This window comes from Panthera pardus, unplaced genomic scaffold, assembly GCF_024362965.1.
Source record: "Panthera pardus isolate Hobbes unplaced genomic scaffold, ASM2436296v1 HiC_scaffold_8, whole genome shotgun sequence".
NCBI classification, from domain to species: Eukaryota; Metazoa; Chordata; class Mammalia; order Carnivora; family Felidae; genus Panthera; species Panthera pardus.
In genome coordinates this window covers 117,738,716-117,754,093 of record NW_026527013.1, presented here as the reverse complement: position 1 = coordinate 117,754,093, position 15,378 = coordinate 117,738,716, and positions in this window count along the sequence as shown.

Genomic DNA, 15,378 nt, shown 5'->3' with positions numbered 1-15,378 from the left:
CTTCCCCCCTTGAATTGGGAACGTAGCTTTTTGGGCTTACTCAGAAGCAAAATGTGGAACACGAGTAAATCGTTTCTAGCAGAAAAACAGCAGAGATGGAGCCTTTCTAAAATGGAGTCCCTTCATCAGTACACAATGAGAGAGCTAAAGTGTAGGCAAGTCTCATTTTATTCCCATGTCTACCAGCAGTGAAATCACGCTGCCTCATGTTCGTTCAGGGGTATGTTTAAGTGAAGCCTGTTTGGGAACGAGAGAAAATATAAAGAAGTAAAGAAGGGAACCCCCCCCCCCAGAAATTTGGTCAGGTCTCTTCCCTGGTCTCTTTCCCTGTCTTCATCGGTAAAATGAAGTAAAATGACTGAAGTGTCTGCACAGACGCTTAAAATGAGACCTCGCCTTTGCAGATTCTCTTCCCGGACAGTCACCTCCAACCTCACTCAGTGTCAAGGCACTAGGCAGCTTTTCCCCAACCCCCTTTTTTTCTTCAAGACATTCCTCTGTCTACACAGGCAAGGCGTCTCTTCCCTCTCAGCATCAGACCCTCCATCTAACTGTCCCGCACACACACGCGCACACACACACACACGCAGGTGTCTGAGCTTGACCCCCTGTGAAATGTTGCTTACTAGCCTTCAAGTAGTGTCTTTAGAGAATGTGTATCTGGTTTGGGACATTTTCAAAAACGATGGCTACGTAACCAGGCACTTAGTAGTTTCCTTTGGCAGATGCTTTAAAATATAGAATCCACATTAGAATGGAAAATTGATTTTTATTGTTTCATTAAAACCACGCACACTTTTGGGGGTGCCTGGGTGGCTCAGTTAATTGTCTGACTCTTGACGTCGGTTCAGCTCATGATCTCACAGTTCATGGGATCAAGCCCCGCGTTGGGCTCTGTGCTGGCAGCGTGGAGCCTGCTTGGGATTCTGTCTCCCTCTTCCTCTCTGCCCCTCCCCCACTTACATGCTCACTCTCTCTCTCTCTCTCTCTCAAAATAAATAACAACAAAATCCACACTTTTCATTAAAATATGCAAAAAAAACACTACATAAAATACATACCATGTGCTTTAACAATCCATCCAGAATCAAGTATGGTGAACAGCTCAAGTATCTCTAATATTTCCCACCACTGAGGAAAAGAAGCCCTCATGCATTAGCAAGGCATTCAAGACATGCCACAATCTGTACCTAAGCAGCTCTCGCCTTATCTGTCTACATCATATACCCCTAAATCGTACTCTTGCATTTTCTCTCCCATGACAGACACTTTAGTATGTTCATGGCCCATGCTATCTAGAAAGCCCTCGAACCCCATCTCCAACTATTCAAATACCACTGCCCTTTTCAGGTACAGATTAAATACGACCTCCTCCCCAAATCCTTTCCCCTTCCTCACATTTAATGACAGAAAATTTTGTTACCTAGTATTTGTTCTCAGTAATATTTAGCCTATGTTTTGAGTTTATTGACACCCAGTATTCTAAAAGTAATGTACATGCCCAAATAGCATAGGCCTTAAATATCCTCAAGCAAACAAATCAAATAGGTTATATATATTATCAGCAGAATGTATAAACCTCACTCCCAACTTAAGGATGTTCTCTTAGATATGATAAAGTTTCTTGCACTTCTTGTTTTTACTAGGACAACTTTTTTTTTTAATTTTTTTTTTAACGTTTATTTATTTTTGAGACAGAGAGAGACACAGCATGAAAGGGGGAGGGGCAGAGAGAGAGGGAGACACAGAATCGGAAGCAAGCTCCAGGCTCTGAGCCATCAGCCCAGAGCCCGACGTGGGGCTGGAACTCACGGACCGTGAGATCATGACCTGAGCCAGAGTCGGACGCTCCACCGACTGAGCCACCCAGGCGCCCCTTTACTAGGACAACTTTAATGTAAGTAATAGAAAAGCTGTCCCTGCTAGTTCAAGTAACAAGGAAAATGTAGCATCTCACATAGGAAGTCTCAAAGTGGCAGGTGCTGAGGCCGACTAATTCAATGTCTCCATAATGTTTAGTGTTGTCAAGGACCCACGCCAACCTCAGCTTGTTGACATTGTCCTTAGCTGGTTCTCCTCAGGGTCTCAAAATGGCTACCAAAGTTCCAGGCATCACCTCAAGACATGCTAAAGACCACCCAAAAAAGTGGGACTGTTCTAACCTTTCATTTCCTCTGAAGAGTTAGGAAAATTACACCAGACGCATCTCAGATGATCTTTTCTCATATGTCATTAGCTGGAATTGGATCACATCTCCAAACTTTTACTGGCAAGGGAGAGGAGATTATCATCACCAGTGACTAACCGGGATTTATCCCTGGGTTATATTGGGAGAGCAGGCAAGGGATAGGACAGGTAACATCAGAACAAACGGCAGATTTTAGCCAGTCATCTCATCTGCATGCAGACCATACCAAATTTACTGGCTTAAAAAATAATTTGTTTTTCTCAATATTCTAGACTGGGTGAGGAAAGGGGTGAACCCCAAGCAAGAAGGGAGGTTTGGTTGGGTGGGCAAGTGACAACATCTCTTTCATGCAAATTATGATGGTTTATTTGAAAGTTAGAAACAGTCACACTTAGATTATTCTTGTAGTTGTCCTTTCTACAAAATGTGTTAAAAATGGGACATATTAGGGGCTCCTGAGTGGCTCAGTCAGTTAAGCCTCTGACTCTTGATTTTGGCTCAGGTCGTGATCTCACGGTTTGTGAGTTCAAGCCCCGAGTCGGGCTCCACGCTTGGGATTCTCGCTCTCTCCCTCTCTCTGTCCTGCCCCTGCTCGCTCTCTCTCTCTCTCTCTCTCTCTCTCTCTCTCAACATGAATAAATAAACTTTTAAATAATATTTTTAAATGGTATATTTTAATTGCATCAATAGCCGATTGGCTAAATTCAACCGATAATTTTCTTCATGGGTGGTAGAATCATGTTTGCTCTTTTGCATTGTTTTCTCCTAAATAAATAGCCATGCTATGTACTCCACATAGGGGTTTTCCTTCAGTAACATTAACGCTTGGCTGAATTAAGCCATTTCTGCCCTAAATCCTTTAGGTTGTCGAGATCTGAGAATTGAGGTCAGGAGGATAGCAAATAATTCCTTTGGTTTTGCAAATAATTTGGTAACTGGACTATTCGCCACCAGAGTATTACCCTTTTGAAAACCTGTAAACCACAGAAGCTTTTGAGGATACAATTATTAAATAACCATTCCTCTCGTTTTAATCAGGGCAGGTAGAAAATGGCAACCTAATATTCTTTGTTTTGTAATGCCACCGCCTTACCCTAAATAGGCCTTCCAATCCTAACTTCCATATGTGTGAGGCAAGAAATGCTTTAGTGGCGGCTACGGTGAGATTCATATCATTTACTAAAATAATACATGGGCTTCCTTTTGTGATGATATCTTCCATCTTCTAATAAATGTATAACCGCCTCTCTAACAATACCCAGTCAGATGATGAATGTCCGTATAATAATACTACCTCTCTCCCCCATTTTTTTTTTCAAGAAGCTCGTGGAACTGCTTGCACAAAAACAGATGTATTTCGACCTCATCTCTGTGAGTCATAGACCACGCAATCCAGAACGACAGCCCTCTAATGTGGTAAGTGAAGAACAGGAGGGCCCTTGCGTTTGGAGAACTTTTTGGAAGTTGCCGGGCTAGTCGGTGGCAGAGTAGGGTCCCATCATCTTGTTTTCTGGTTACCTGTCCTTTACACCACACAATGCCATTAATGATTGACATTAAGGACAGAACTCACTCTAACCAGGTCATCAGGTCAAAGTCTTTATAGGTGGCACCCGCTCAGCCAGGTCCCCGAGAGGGCAGGGTGTAGGTTCTATCCTCTGGGTGTCCTCCCCACCAGCCCAACACTACCTACATCCTGACCCACAGGTACCTCGGGTCTCCTCAGATCCCTGTTTTCATGACACGTCCCAGCAGTCCAGGCCAACCCAGGGTGTGAGGAGCATCCCTGACAAGGTGCTTCTCCCCCACACTCCCATTCAGCACAAGAAGGGACAAACAGAAGAGCACAGCTACAAGGCATCGCTGGCCATCATGTCACCCTCACGGTGAATTTGAAGCCAAATTTTAAGAATAGAGTCTTTCAGTTCAATCATGAAAGTAGGTTTTTACTTCTCAAGGTCAGCTGAATTTTCCCCCTTCAATAATTGTTTGGAATTATTCCAGAATGGAATAATAGATTTATTCCATGGGCGGCATTCACTCAAACCTACAACTCATTTGTTCATATCGTACATTTCTTTTTTTTTACGTTTATTTATGTTTGCGGGGGCTTGGTGAGGGCAGAGAGCGAAGGAGACACAGAATCCTAAGCAGGCTCCGGGCTCTGAGCTGTCAGCACGGAACCTGACACGCAGCTCAAACTCACAAGCCTTGAGACCATGAGCTGAGCCGAAGTGGGACACTTAACCGACGGAGCCACCCAGGCGCCCCCATATTGTACATTTCTAAACAGCAGAAAGGAAAAGGAGCTCCAATTCACTAATATTTTCAACAATTGAGGCACAACTAAGAAAATGAGGCCATATTTCTCCTCTCTATCCCTTGCCTCCTCTCCTTTGACCAACAATTGCCATAATCCACACTAATGAGGTAGACTGTGTTAAGAATTTTCTTCACTTAACAGTTCTCATTATTAATAAATTTTACACTGACAACTATAAAGTGAACACTTTGGATTTATGCACCTAACCTAATTACATATGCTGCATGTACGCATTTCATTATTTACTTGACAGATTCATTCCTTGATATCATAAATAATTAAACAAGAATCAAATATTAACAATCAGATACATGTTAATTCCCCTCGAATCTGTAGAAACAAACTATATTTTTATCTTCAGTTCAACAAGCACTGATGAAAATTTCTTCGTTAGGCAAATTTCATAAGCAAAGTTCTTGATCTACTTTTCTTACTTTCATTGAAAATTAAACCTGGAGCAAATTATTCCAGGATTACTTCATGGGCAAAAAAATGGAATGTAACAGTATTTCTAACAAGCCGTTGGATTCACAATCCTTCTCAAGCACTGCTCTCTCTTATATATGAAACATTAATCTGTGTGTTTGTTAGTTTTCAAATATGGATTTTATTATAAGCCAGGAGACAGCCCCATATTAGTAGCTGGTAGTATATAGCTTGGTTTCCAGTGAGCTGGTGGTTTTAACCAAACAATTATTTTATAAGTTGTTTAAAGAATAATATCTGGGCATTACAGATAATGGTGGAACTAAATTTACTGGGGCTGAAAATTCACTCTGAGGTCAAAGTATAGCTTTTTCTGCTTTGATGAGCTGGGTTTCAATTTTTTTTATTCGTGTATAGCAACATCTTCATTGATCAAACCATTCTCACATTTTATCAAATTTGCTTTGGTAGAGCATACCATACAATTTCATCATTGAAAAAATATTAAAGATTCATAGATAGCCACATTATTCATAACACAAGATTAATGCCAGGCTGACAGGTTTTTGTAAAGATCTGACTCTTTTTTTCTAAGTGCATATACCATATCTATGTGAAATGTACCTCTGATGTTGCATATTGATTTCTCCCTTCTCTTCTCTTCTGATGCTAAAGAGAGAATATTATGGGATGATTGTCAGGGTTAGTGTGTCTCTGACCTACACATGTACTATTAATAATTTATGAGCCGATTTGAAATACAGCACGAAGAAACCGACTGAGGACCAGTGCCACTGCCTGGGAGGACGTACACCCAGGGCTGACAGCATGTGCACCCAGATTTTGAGGTTCTGTTAAAATACATGGAGAGACACAAACGCTCTAAGTGCCAGAGCTAACTGGATAAAAGGAAGCCATGCTTCTTTGTTAGAAAGTTCAAGTAGCTACATTTACCTCTTTCCGTCCTATCCTTTCTATGACATCAGATTTCCTTTGTCAATTATTTAATTAGATTGCCAAGGGAACTCATAGCATCTTAAAACATCAGGTAATCTAAATTCAAGGAATATGAAAGCATATAAAGCAAAAGATCAGGGCTTTCTTCTTATTTCCCCCATGCTTTTACACATAGAGGTTGTCTGATGAGTAACCTCCCAGACTGTTCTGTGCTCATTTAAAGATAGAGAAGACGGGTGCCTGGGTGGCTCAGTCAATTAAGCGGCCGACTTCGGCTCAGGTCATAATCTCGTGATTCACGATTTCGAGCCCCACGTTGGGCTCTGTGCTAACAGCTCAGAGCCTGGAGCCTTCTTCGGATTCTGTGTGTGTCTCTCTCTCTCTGCTCCTCCCCGGCTCACGCTCTGTCTCTCTCTCTCTCTCAAAAATAAACATTAAAAAATAAATTAAATAAATAAATAGATAAAGATAGAGGAGATGGGGAGGAAGAGTTCCCCCTGCCCTCAAAAATGGCATCACACTTGACATCACTGTGCTGCGATTTGCTTTTTTCCCTCAACAATATATCAAAGACATGCCCCGTATCACCACGTACATTTGTAGCTCGTATTTTAAACAACAATATAGGGCTCCATTTTATAGAGGTGCCATGGTCCATCTATCCATTCCCTCATTAAAGATTGTTACGCTGTCTCCAGTTTTTCACAATGAAAAAATAGTGCCACATACACTGAACATATATGCTTATGCACTTGCTCAACTATTTCCCTTAGATGGAGACCTAGAAGTGGAATTGCTAGGTCGGTGACTGATTTTTCAGTAGAACATGTGACTCTTGATCTCAGGGTCATGAGTTCAAGGCCTACATTGGGTGTAGAGCTTACTTACAAAAATAAAATAAAATCTCCTTAATCCATTAAGTGCATAAGGCTAGAATAAATGAATGTCCCTATTTAGGATCTGACTACAACATTGCATTAATAGATTTGTACATAATATTTAAGTACATTTTCTTAAAAGTATAGTTTTAAAACGTTAATAATATGAAGTAATTTAGGAAAAGTTCATCTAAAGTTTTAATTCCTGAGTAGCTTTATGCAAAAGCAAACTAAAGTCTAAGTTGTTCCTAATGCTTAACAATATGCCACCAGGCCACACATCCGTATGTATTTTTAAAAAATGTTTATTTGTGGGACACCTGGGTGGCTCAGTCGGTTAAGCGTCAGACTTCGGCTCAGGTCATGATCTCACGGTTCGTGGGGTCGAGCCCCACGTCGGCCTCTGGGCTGACAGCTCGGAGCCTGGAGCCTGCTTCGGATTCTGTGTCTCCCTCTCTCTCTGCCCCTCCCCCTCTCACACTCTGTCTCTCTCTGTCTCTTGAAAATAGAGATGTTAAAAATAAAATAAAAAATAAAAATGTTTATTCGTTTTTGAGAGGGAGAGAGACAGCGTGAGTAAGGAAGGGGCAGAGAGAGAGGGGGACAGCAGATCTGAAGCAGGCTCCACGCTGACAGCAGCAAGCCTGACGCGGGGCTCGAACTCACAAACCCGTGAGACCATGAGCTGAGCTGAAGTCCCATGCTCAACTGACGGAGCCACCCAGGCGCCCCTGTATGTATTATTTTTAATACCAACACTCAAAGCAGGCAGTCTTCATTTTAGCAACGCTACATGTAACAAACCCTCTTAAAGTGTGTTTATAGAGATTGACAACTGTTAAACTATCGAATGTTTTACAAAAATATATTCAAAGAATTTTACGTTGAAAGACATCTCATCCACGAAATCTAATTAAAACCAGTATTGTTATGTTTATGTGAAATCATCACGAGCGAAGTGTATTTGTAAAATTCTCTGCTGTTCACCTAAACGGCTTGAAGCTTTCTACAAACAGAGTAGCGGTTACCTAGTGTGTCTGTCAAGTTCCATTACATGAAGTAGAATATGCTTTCAGAAAAGACGCCTTGCATCCGATGACAGGCACTTCCTATCTGCTAGGTTTCATAAAAATTGGAACATTGATCATTTCATGTAGAGATTTTCTTTAGCAAGAAGATAAAGGGAAACCTTGTTATGCCAAATGACTTACTAGTCAAAAGTATCCAGGACACTGAAACCTGGAAACTAGTTAATGGTTTGTAACAAGTCAGAAATAAAGATGTTCAACCAAGAAAATGACATTAAGCAGCACCGGCTACAAGAGAAAAGAGCAGCCTGTCAGAATCATGCAAGGGCTGTGGTGACAGGTAGACAATAAAATGGGATGACACCCGTTCCTCTCACTGGGGGTGTTTTCAACGGCTTTCTCTTGAGAGGTTCCATGCACTTCCTTTGTAGGAGACTTTCCCTCTGAAAATGGCAGCAGACCCGTTGGAGGTCTTATTAAAATTCTCCTTCTGTGTTATAAAATATGTTGTATAAGGCAGATGGCTGTACCTGAACAGTTAATTCTTCATTGTGTAAAGGAATGTGGGGATAAGTCATTCCCGTAAGAGGTAGCTCCTCGGCTGACATATCCCAGCAATACTGCACCGTAGGCATCGGGAAACAGGAAATGAGTCAGGGGTGAAATCCGTCCACAACCCCATCTAAAATGGCAGACAGCACGAATCCAAACAGAAGCAATATGGTACATGATTAATATTTCATACCCAGATTGGTATCCATTATATCTCCAGATGAATTCCACACACTCGCTTAAATCTCCACAGTGTATAGTCCAACAGCACCGTGAGGATAAACACTGTTTTCATTTTTAAGAGAAATTTTCTTTCATTTACTCTCCACCACAAAACTGCTGTGGGAAGAGTGTACCTCGACCTACCTCATCATGAGCTATAAAGGCTGTGCCATCAAAGAACAGAAAAAAAGCAAACACCCAGCAAGTGCCCAATGAGTTCCTTAACACCAGCAATTTCAAGGAATGAACCTACTCGATCTAAAATAATACTATCAATGTGTTTTACTTAACCCCGGTCTACCGTAAAGTTCGATCATTTCATATATGTCTACTTAAAATGTTATAATACCACTGAACTAATTTCCAGGAGAGTAATAGCTGTTAGAACAGTTTTCTAGACCATTTCTCTCTTTTAAAAATTCTGTTCCCAACATATTTCAAGTTACATGACAAAATAAACATTTCATAACCCTTTTCAGCTAATTTTTTTTTTCTACTAATGTCATTTCAACCAGTGGGGGGAGGGGAGGTCTATATTTTTCACAGTTCTACATCTAAAGTTATTTCTGATATAGATTAGCTGTCCCTTCCTGAGCAGTGAAAGACAAAATCTTAGTGTCTTTAACCCCGTCTGGTTTACAGCATGCACATATTTACACGAAATAAAAAGCAAATATTTGCTCTTTTCATACAGCTGTCAGCACAAACTTGGGTTGTTTAGAAACCTGTTCACACAAACAGAATTTGTGTTTAATACATGACATATGAGAAAAGGTCAACGATAGGTAAAATCAAAGATTATTTAAAAAGAAGTATGGAGTTGATAACACATTTTTGGAACAGGAGGTGGCCGTGTTATGCCATACATTATATAGCACACTGACGACTAGAACTTCGTTGTTGATTCATTTGGTTGTTTATTTAAGAAAACATGGGCCTCATTTTCGTTGCTCACTTACCAGAGTATTAACTTTGGGTTCACTTGCGGGGATAAGTATACGAAAATGTTGTTACCCTAAAATATTTCCAATGAAAGCTGCCTTTCAGCTCATTCTTTCAGGGGATTTTTCTAATAGCTAATGGGCACGTATTCTGAGGTCAGGCAAGCTGAGCATTCCCGATATCACTGCCACCTACTCTGGGATCCTGAGCCACACCACCTCCAGTTACCCGACAAAGTCACGCGGCTGCATTAAGAAACTGGTAGCTCCCGAGTGTGCGGGAGCAGGAGCAGTGATTTACCAAAAGATGGTTTCAGGGCTGAATCTACTTTCTTCCTTCCCCTGGGGTTTGTGCTGTCCTGGGGACAAATTTCACCTGCCCCTAGACCCACTCTGTTCTGAAGCCTCGAGGACAGAACTTGTTCAGCTTCCTGTGGACAGCGTCCCATCTGCGGAACACACATTTTAATAAGTAAACTCTATTTCCAGGGAAATACCTACTGGTATTAACAAGAAAATAGCATCTCTACAAGATGCTCTGAAAAGAAACCCTGTCAGCGCCACTCACTCTGCCTTCAAAGACAAGTCCCTGTAATTACTTTCTCCTCTTCGTTTCCTTGTCTGGATAAAGCAACAAGATCAGGAGAGCCTATCCATTTTCCCCAGATACCTTCCAAAATGTGCGTCTGTTGTGCAGGCTGGGATCAGAAATTGCATTATCTGTATTTGTATTAGTAATTCACTGCACAAAGAGAACAGGGGGCAGAGGAGGAGAGCAAGCATGGAAGCAAACATCAGACAGACAATTGTATATATGCAAATGCTTGCAAATTTCGGCCAGCATCTCCCTATCTATAACCAAGCAACATGGAAGCCTATTCATCCCTCATCTTCTTTGCTGCCAACTATGGTTGTGGTTTTGGAGGAAAATATTGAGAAAACGTTGAACCTTCAGCCACCGGGACTAAATCTAACTCAAAGCCTACCATGTCAAAAGCTAATGCATAAATATAATCAGTGATTTTCTGGAAAGACATGAGATATTCAACCTCCCAGCCACAGAGGGTGGGAAACAATACGCCCTGGGAGGGGGCAGGGGAAGAGAATGGTAGCGTGCAGCTCTCCAGCCCAATTGACAGAGAACTGAAATGTTGCCTCTTGGCTTGGGGTTGTGTATTTGCATAAGCAGCCTGAGCAAGAAGGAGCATGGAAAACCGGAAACAGGCATGACGAAGAGAATGCCCCAAATTCAAATTCATAAATGCAATGTACTACCTTTCAAATGAATATGCATGATGGTTGAAAAATGACAGCGGGACTCACCATGCATTTTGCTTTGTCTTGAAACCGATTAGTCCCAAATAATGATGGTTATAGAAATGGGGCACCCGGATGGCTCAGTCGGGTAAGTGTCTGACTTCGGCTCAGGTCATGATCTCACAGTTCAGTCAGGAGTTCTAGCCCTGTGTCAGGCTCTGTGCTGGCAGCTCTGTGGAGCCTGCTTTGGATTCTGTGTCTCCCTCTCTGCCCCTCCCCTGCTCGCTCGCTCTCTCTCTCTCTCAAAAATAAATTTAAAAAAATAATGGTTATAGAAATTCTCATGACTTTCTTTTTATATATTTAGTCTACTCACTGCAAATCAGTAATAATATCAATAATTCACCCATATATATGCATTTCACATGGAGTAATTCTGCTCACCTTCACAATCATGCTTGGAGATAGGATCGGTATTGTACTCACTTTACAGGTAAAGAAAGCAAGGCTCTGATGTTCAGAGATTCACATCACTAATAAATGACGGGACTGGAACTCCTCTTCTCACGATCAACTGAGCCCCGGGTGCTACCACAGGTAGCTGCTGAGCAACATTACAAAGAGAATTCACTCCAACTGTAATGGAAGTGGCCCTTTTTCACCTCCCAGCAACATTTGGCCCTGCTGCTCAGTCCTGCCTTCTTGAAACCCTCTGCTTTCATTATGCTCGGGAATCGCTCATTGATTGGCCTTCTGCCTCACAGACTTTCTCGGTCTCTTCCAAGATTTCCTCTTCCTTGGACTTCTGTCCCCTCCTCTCAATTTCCGCCAGCAGTGAGCAATCTCATCCACTTCTGTTCTTTTGTTTATTCATTCAACAAGTATTTCTTATGCATCTCCAACGTACCACACCCTAGTCTAGTCCCATGGGATAGCACAGCGCACACCAGCGATCTCCCTGCACAAATAAAGTTTATACTGTTGGGTGGGTGCAGAGAAAACGGATAAAAACAAATAGATAAGGAAAAGAGATACAGGTGGTGAGCGCTGTGGAGAATAGAAAGCAGAGAAGGATAGGGGAGCGGCCGGGTCAGGGAGTTGAGACGAGATTGCAACTTGGGGGGTCAAGGCAGGCCTCACTGGCCAGACATCTGTGCAGAGGTGACCTCTGCGATTCTCCTCTCAGACGATTTCTGAATTTCCACATCTGACCTCTCTCCTGATTCCAACCCCACGCTGGCACTCTTAAACACACCGTCTCTTCCTGTACCCACACCCCGAAGTCATTCACCCTCTCCTCCTCTTCCTCCTGCACCTCCTGAGTCAATAAATGTATCAGGAGGACCTCTGAAGCAAATGCACTATTCTGGGTGTTAAGGGAATTCATTGGTCAATAAGACCTATTTTCTTCTTAAGAGCTGTGTCTGGGGAAATCACAGAGGGAAATGATTAAGGGTTTATAAACAGACCTGTGTTCAATTCCATCTCCTCCATCAATGAGCAGCAGGTTCATCTATTCAATGGGGATAATGGTACCTGCTCATATTAATGCTACAGGGATTAAATGCAACAATATCAGGAAAGTGAGCAAGTGCGTTAATGAATGAATAAATCAGCGAATGGTGTGCTTCCTGCCGTGCGTGAGCTGGGAAGTACTTAAGATATTTACATGACGTCATCAGGGCCCACTCTCTTGTCTCCCAGCTCTGTTCTGTTTCGCGTGGCATCACTCTCCTCATTCTCAGACAGGCTCCCCTTACGGTGGCAAGACGGCATCCCAGAGTTCCGGGCTTACACCCTCACCCAGCCACTCCAGAAGGCGAAAGAGAGTTTCTTTCCTCCATAATTGCACGAAAGTCACTGGTCCTGGTAGAGTCATGTGCCCACCCCTGAGCCAATCACTTGGGCCAGGGAAATACCGTTGCTCTGATTGGCCAGGCTGGTGGCCGCCCCCTCTAGGTAGGGAGGTTGAATCAGCTCCACTGTGAACCGAGAGCAAAGAGATGCCCCCCGAGGAAAATCAAGATGCTTGCAGGAAGACAATGCGCAGTAGGCACGTAACGCAATGTTTGCCTGCTACCCTCGACTGTGGCACCTAGTTCATTCTATCCCGTATTACGGTCAGATGCTTCCATGTGTATCTGCCCTCCGATTGAGAGCCCCTGAGAACAAGGGCTATTTGTTTGTTACCATGGTATCCCCAAGACCCAGGACAATCCTTGAATATAGTACAAGTTCAGTAAATGTTTCTTGACACGAATTGATTCATGACGCTAGTTTCAACTAGTTCTTCTTGTGCTCCTTTGAAATTCTGTGCTGTCTTGTTCTCTTTTTATTACACGAGGGTACGTAAAGTCTCAAACACACACACACCTTTTAACGCCGAAGAGGCAAGACTCCAACAGCAGAAGCAAATAAACCACCTTCATAATTTACATATATATTGACTCTCCTCTAAAATCATTATCTCAGCTAATTTTACGCAGGTGAGAAAAAAGCAAGATTCGGTGGTGCCTCTCTAAGCCGCTTCGTTTTGCCGTTCTGTTTTCGTTCAGCAAATGTTGCACTTGCTAAAAACTCAAGGGCGTAAGACTCACACTCGGCCTTTCGCAAGGTATCAGCAGTACACGGTTGTCATCATTTGGATTTCACCGCAGTGCAGAAATGTCCTTAGTCTTTCCTTGAGTAACTTAACTTCGATCTCTGTGGCCTTTCTCAAGGACGCCCCTCAAATCCTGTGGCCTCAAGTGGGGCACTTTCCTCCACTCTCCTGGGCACACAGCCGTCTACTGGAGACTGCCCCGGCTTTGCTTACAGCTAGATGTGGCCGGGTCACTGAGTTCTTGCCAAGCGACGGGTGTGGTGACGGCTGCCACTTTCAGATAGCTTCTTAATCACAGAGTGACGGGCACGGCCGCGGTACGGGGTGGGGGGTGGGGGGGTGTATTATACTACATTATCCTTACCTGTGGGTGTGTTTGAAAATTCCTATTGGCAGATGAATCCAAATAAATTAAAATAAAACATAATTAATTAATTAACACGCACTCGCCCCAGTTGTTCTAGCCTTTCCATCGGACTGGCTAGAAACAGGAAGGAAAGGGGCAACCTTGGAAAGCAAGTGTGGAGGGTGACAGAGCTACTCCACCAGCCTGGGTCCCTGAATGATTTCCTGGAGCCGGGCTTGCTGGTCTGTGTTGGACAGTGGCTGGAAGAGAAATTGATTTCTGACTCATTGGAGCCATTGCACTTTGGGCTCTCTTTCTTATAATTAGTGTTCTCTACCCAACTCCAGCTCCTTATTTACTTACGTTCTATTTCGAAGCAGCCTGCTTTCCTCTAACAGACAGGATAATTCGCCTGCCTTCACCATCCCCTTACTGCTTTCTGGTTCTCTTCGCGGTCAGAAGGGTGCTACAGCTCAATACATGTTTACTACGGGTACATTTTCTGCTCCTCTGCAGGTCAGGCTCCACAAGCCCCCCAGATACCTAGATTGCACTGAGACGACCTTAATTCGCCCACGACACAGCTCACTGTCAAAACCCTTACAAGAATGTCATGTTTGAGTTTGCCGGTCTACAGTTTACCACAGTTATGGGCAAATTTGATTCAGAAAAGAACCATAGATTCTTACAGCAAAACTTAGGATGAAAGAGTGATGTTGAGAACATTTCAACGAGAGAATGAAAAGTGAAGAAAAAGTTTAATTTTTTTTTTTTTTTTGCATAAAATATGGTTGTATTCGAAACCATCCCGTAGGTTGCATCCAACCCGTGGACCTGTTTGGCCTTCCCCTCCCCAGATCTGGCACAGTCCAACACCACTTGCAGGATTTCTGAATTTCTGTACTTCAAGGACATACACGCTCCAGTGCCGCACCCCCCCCCCCCAACTCCCGCCAGGCTTCTTACACATTTCCCTGGAGCCCGAGGGATTTGGCCATAGACTGGGCTTCACGTGTAGCATGAGGCACACGGATTGAAAATAATTTTCTTTTAAAATAAATTTTAATGTTTTTTATTTATTTTGAGAGAGAGAGAATGAGCAGGGGAGAGGCAGAGAGGGTGAGAGAGAGAGAATCCCAAGCAGGCTTCACACTGTCAGCGCAAAGCCCGACGCGGGGCTTGAACTTATGAACCGTGAGATCATGACCGGGGCGGAAACCAAGAGTGGGATGCTAAATTTGACTGAGCCACTCAAGTGCCCCTAAAATTAATTTTCTAAAAGGAGTTGTTACCCCTTACCAAAGGACACAGGCTCTTTCCCCAATGGTCCTTAGAAATAAGGTTGATTTTCACACTTGTGGCTTTAGGTGAATTCCCCTGAAGGTCAGAGGATGAAACTGGTTGATAGACCTACAGAGAGGAACATAGAAATGGGGTGCGAACTACCCTTTGTTGTTATTGAACCTAAAAAAATTGGGAGTCTCAGGAAAGCTGTCCTGGCAGTGTGAGACTGTGGGTTTCCTCTGCTCACTTCTGCGATGGGGGAAGGGGGGGGGGAGGGGGAATTACCTGGCGAGTATAGCCAGCCTGCTCCCGCCCTCTGCCCCCCCCCCCCCCCCGGCACACCCACATCCACACACACACACCCCAGCCCCCCT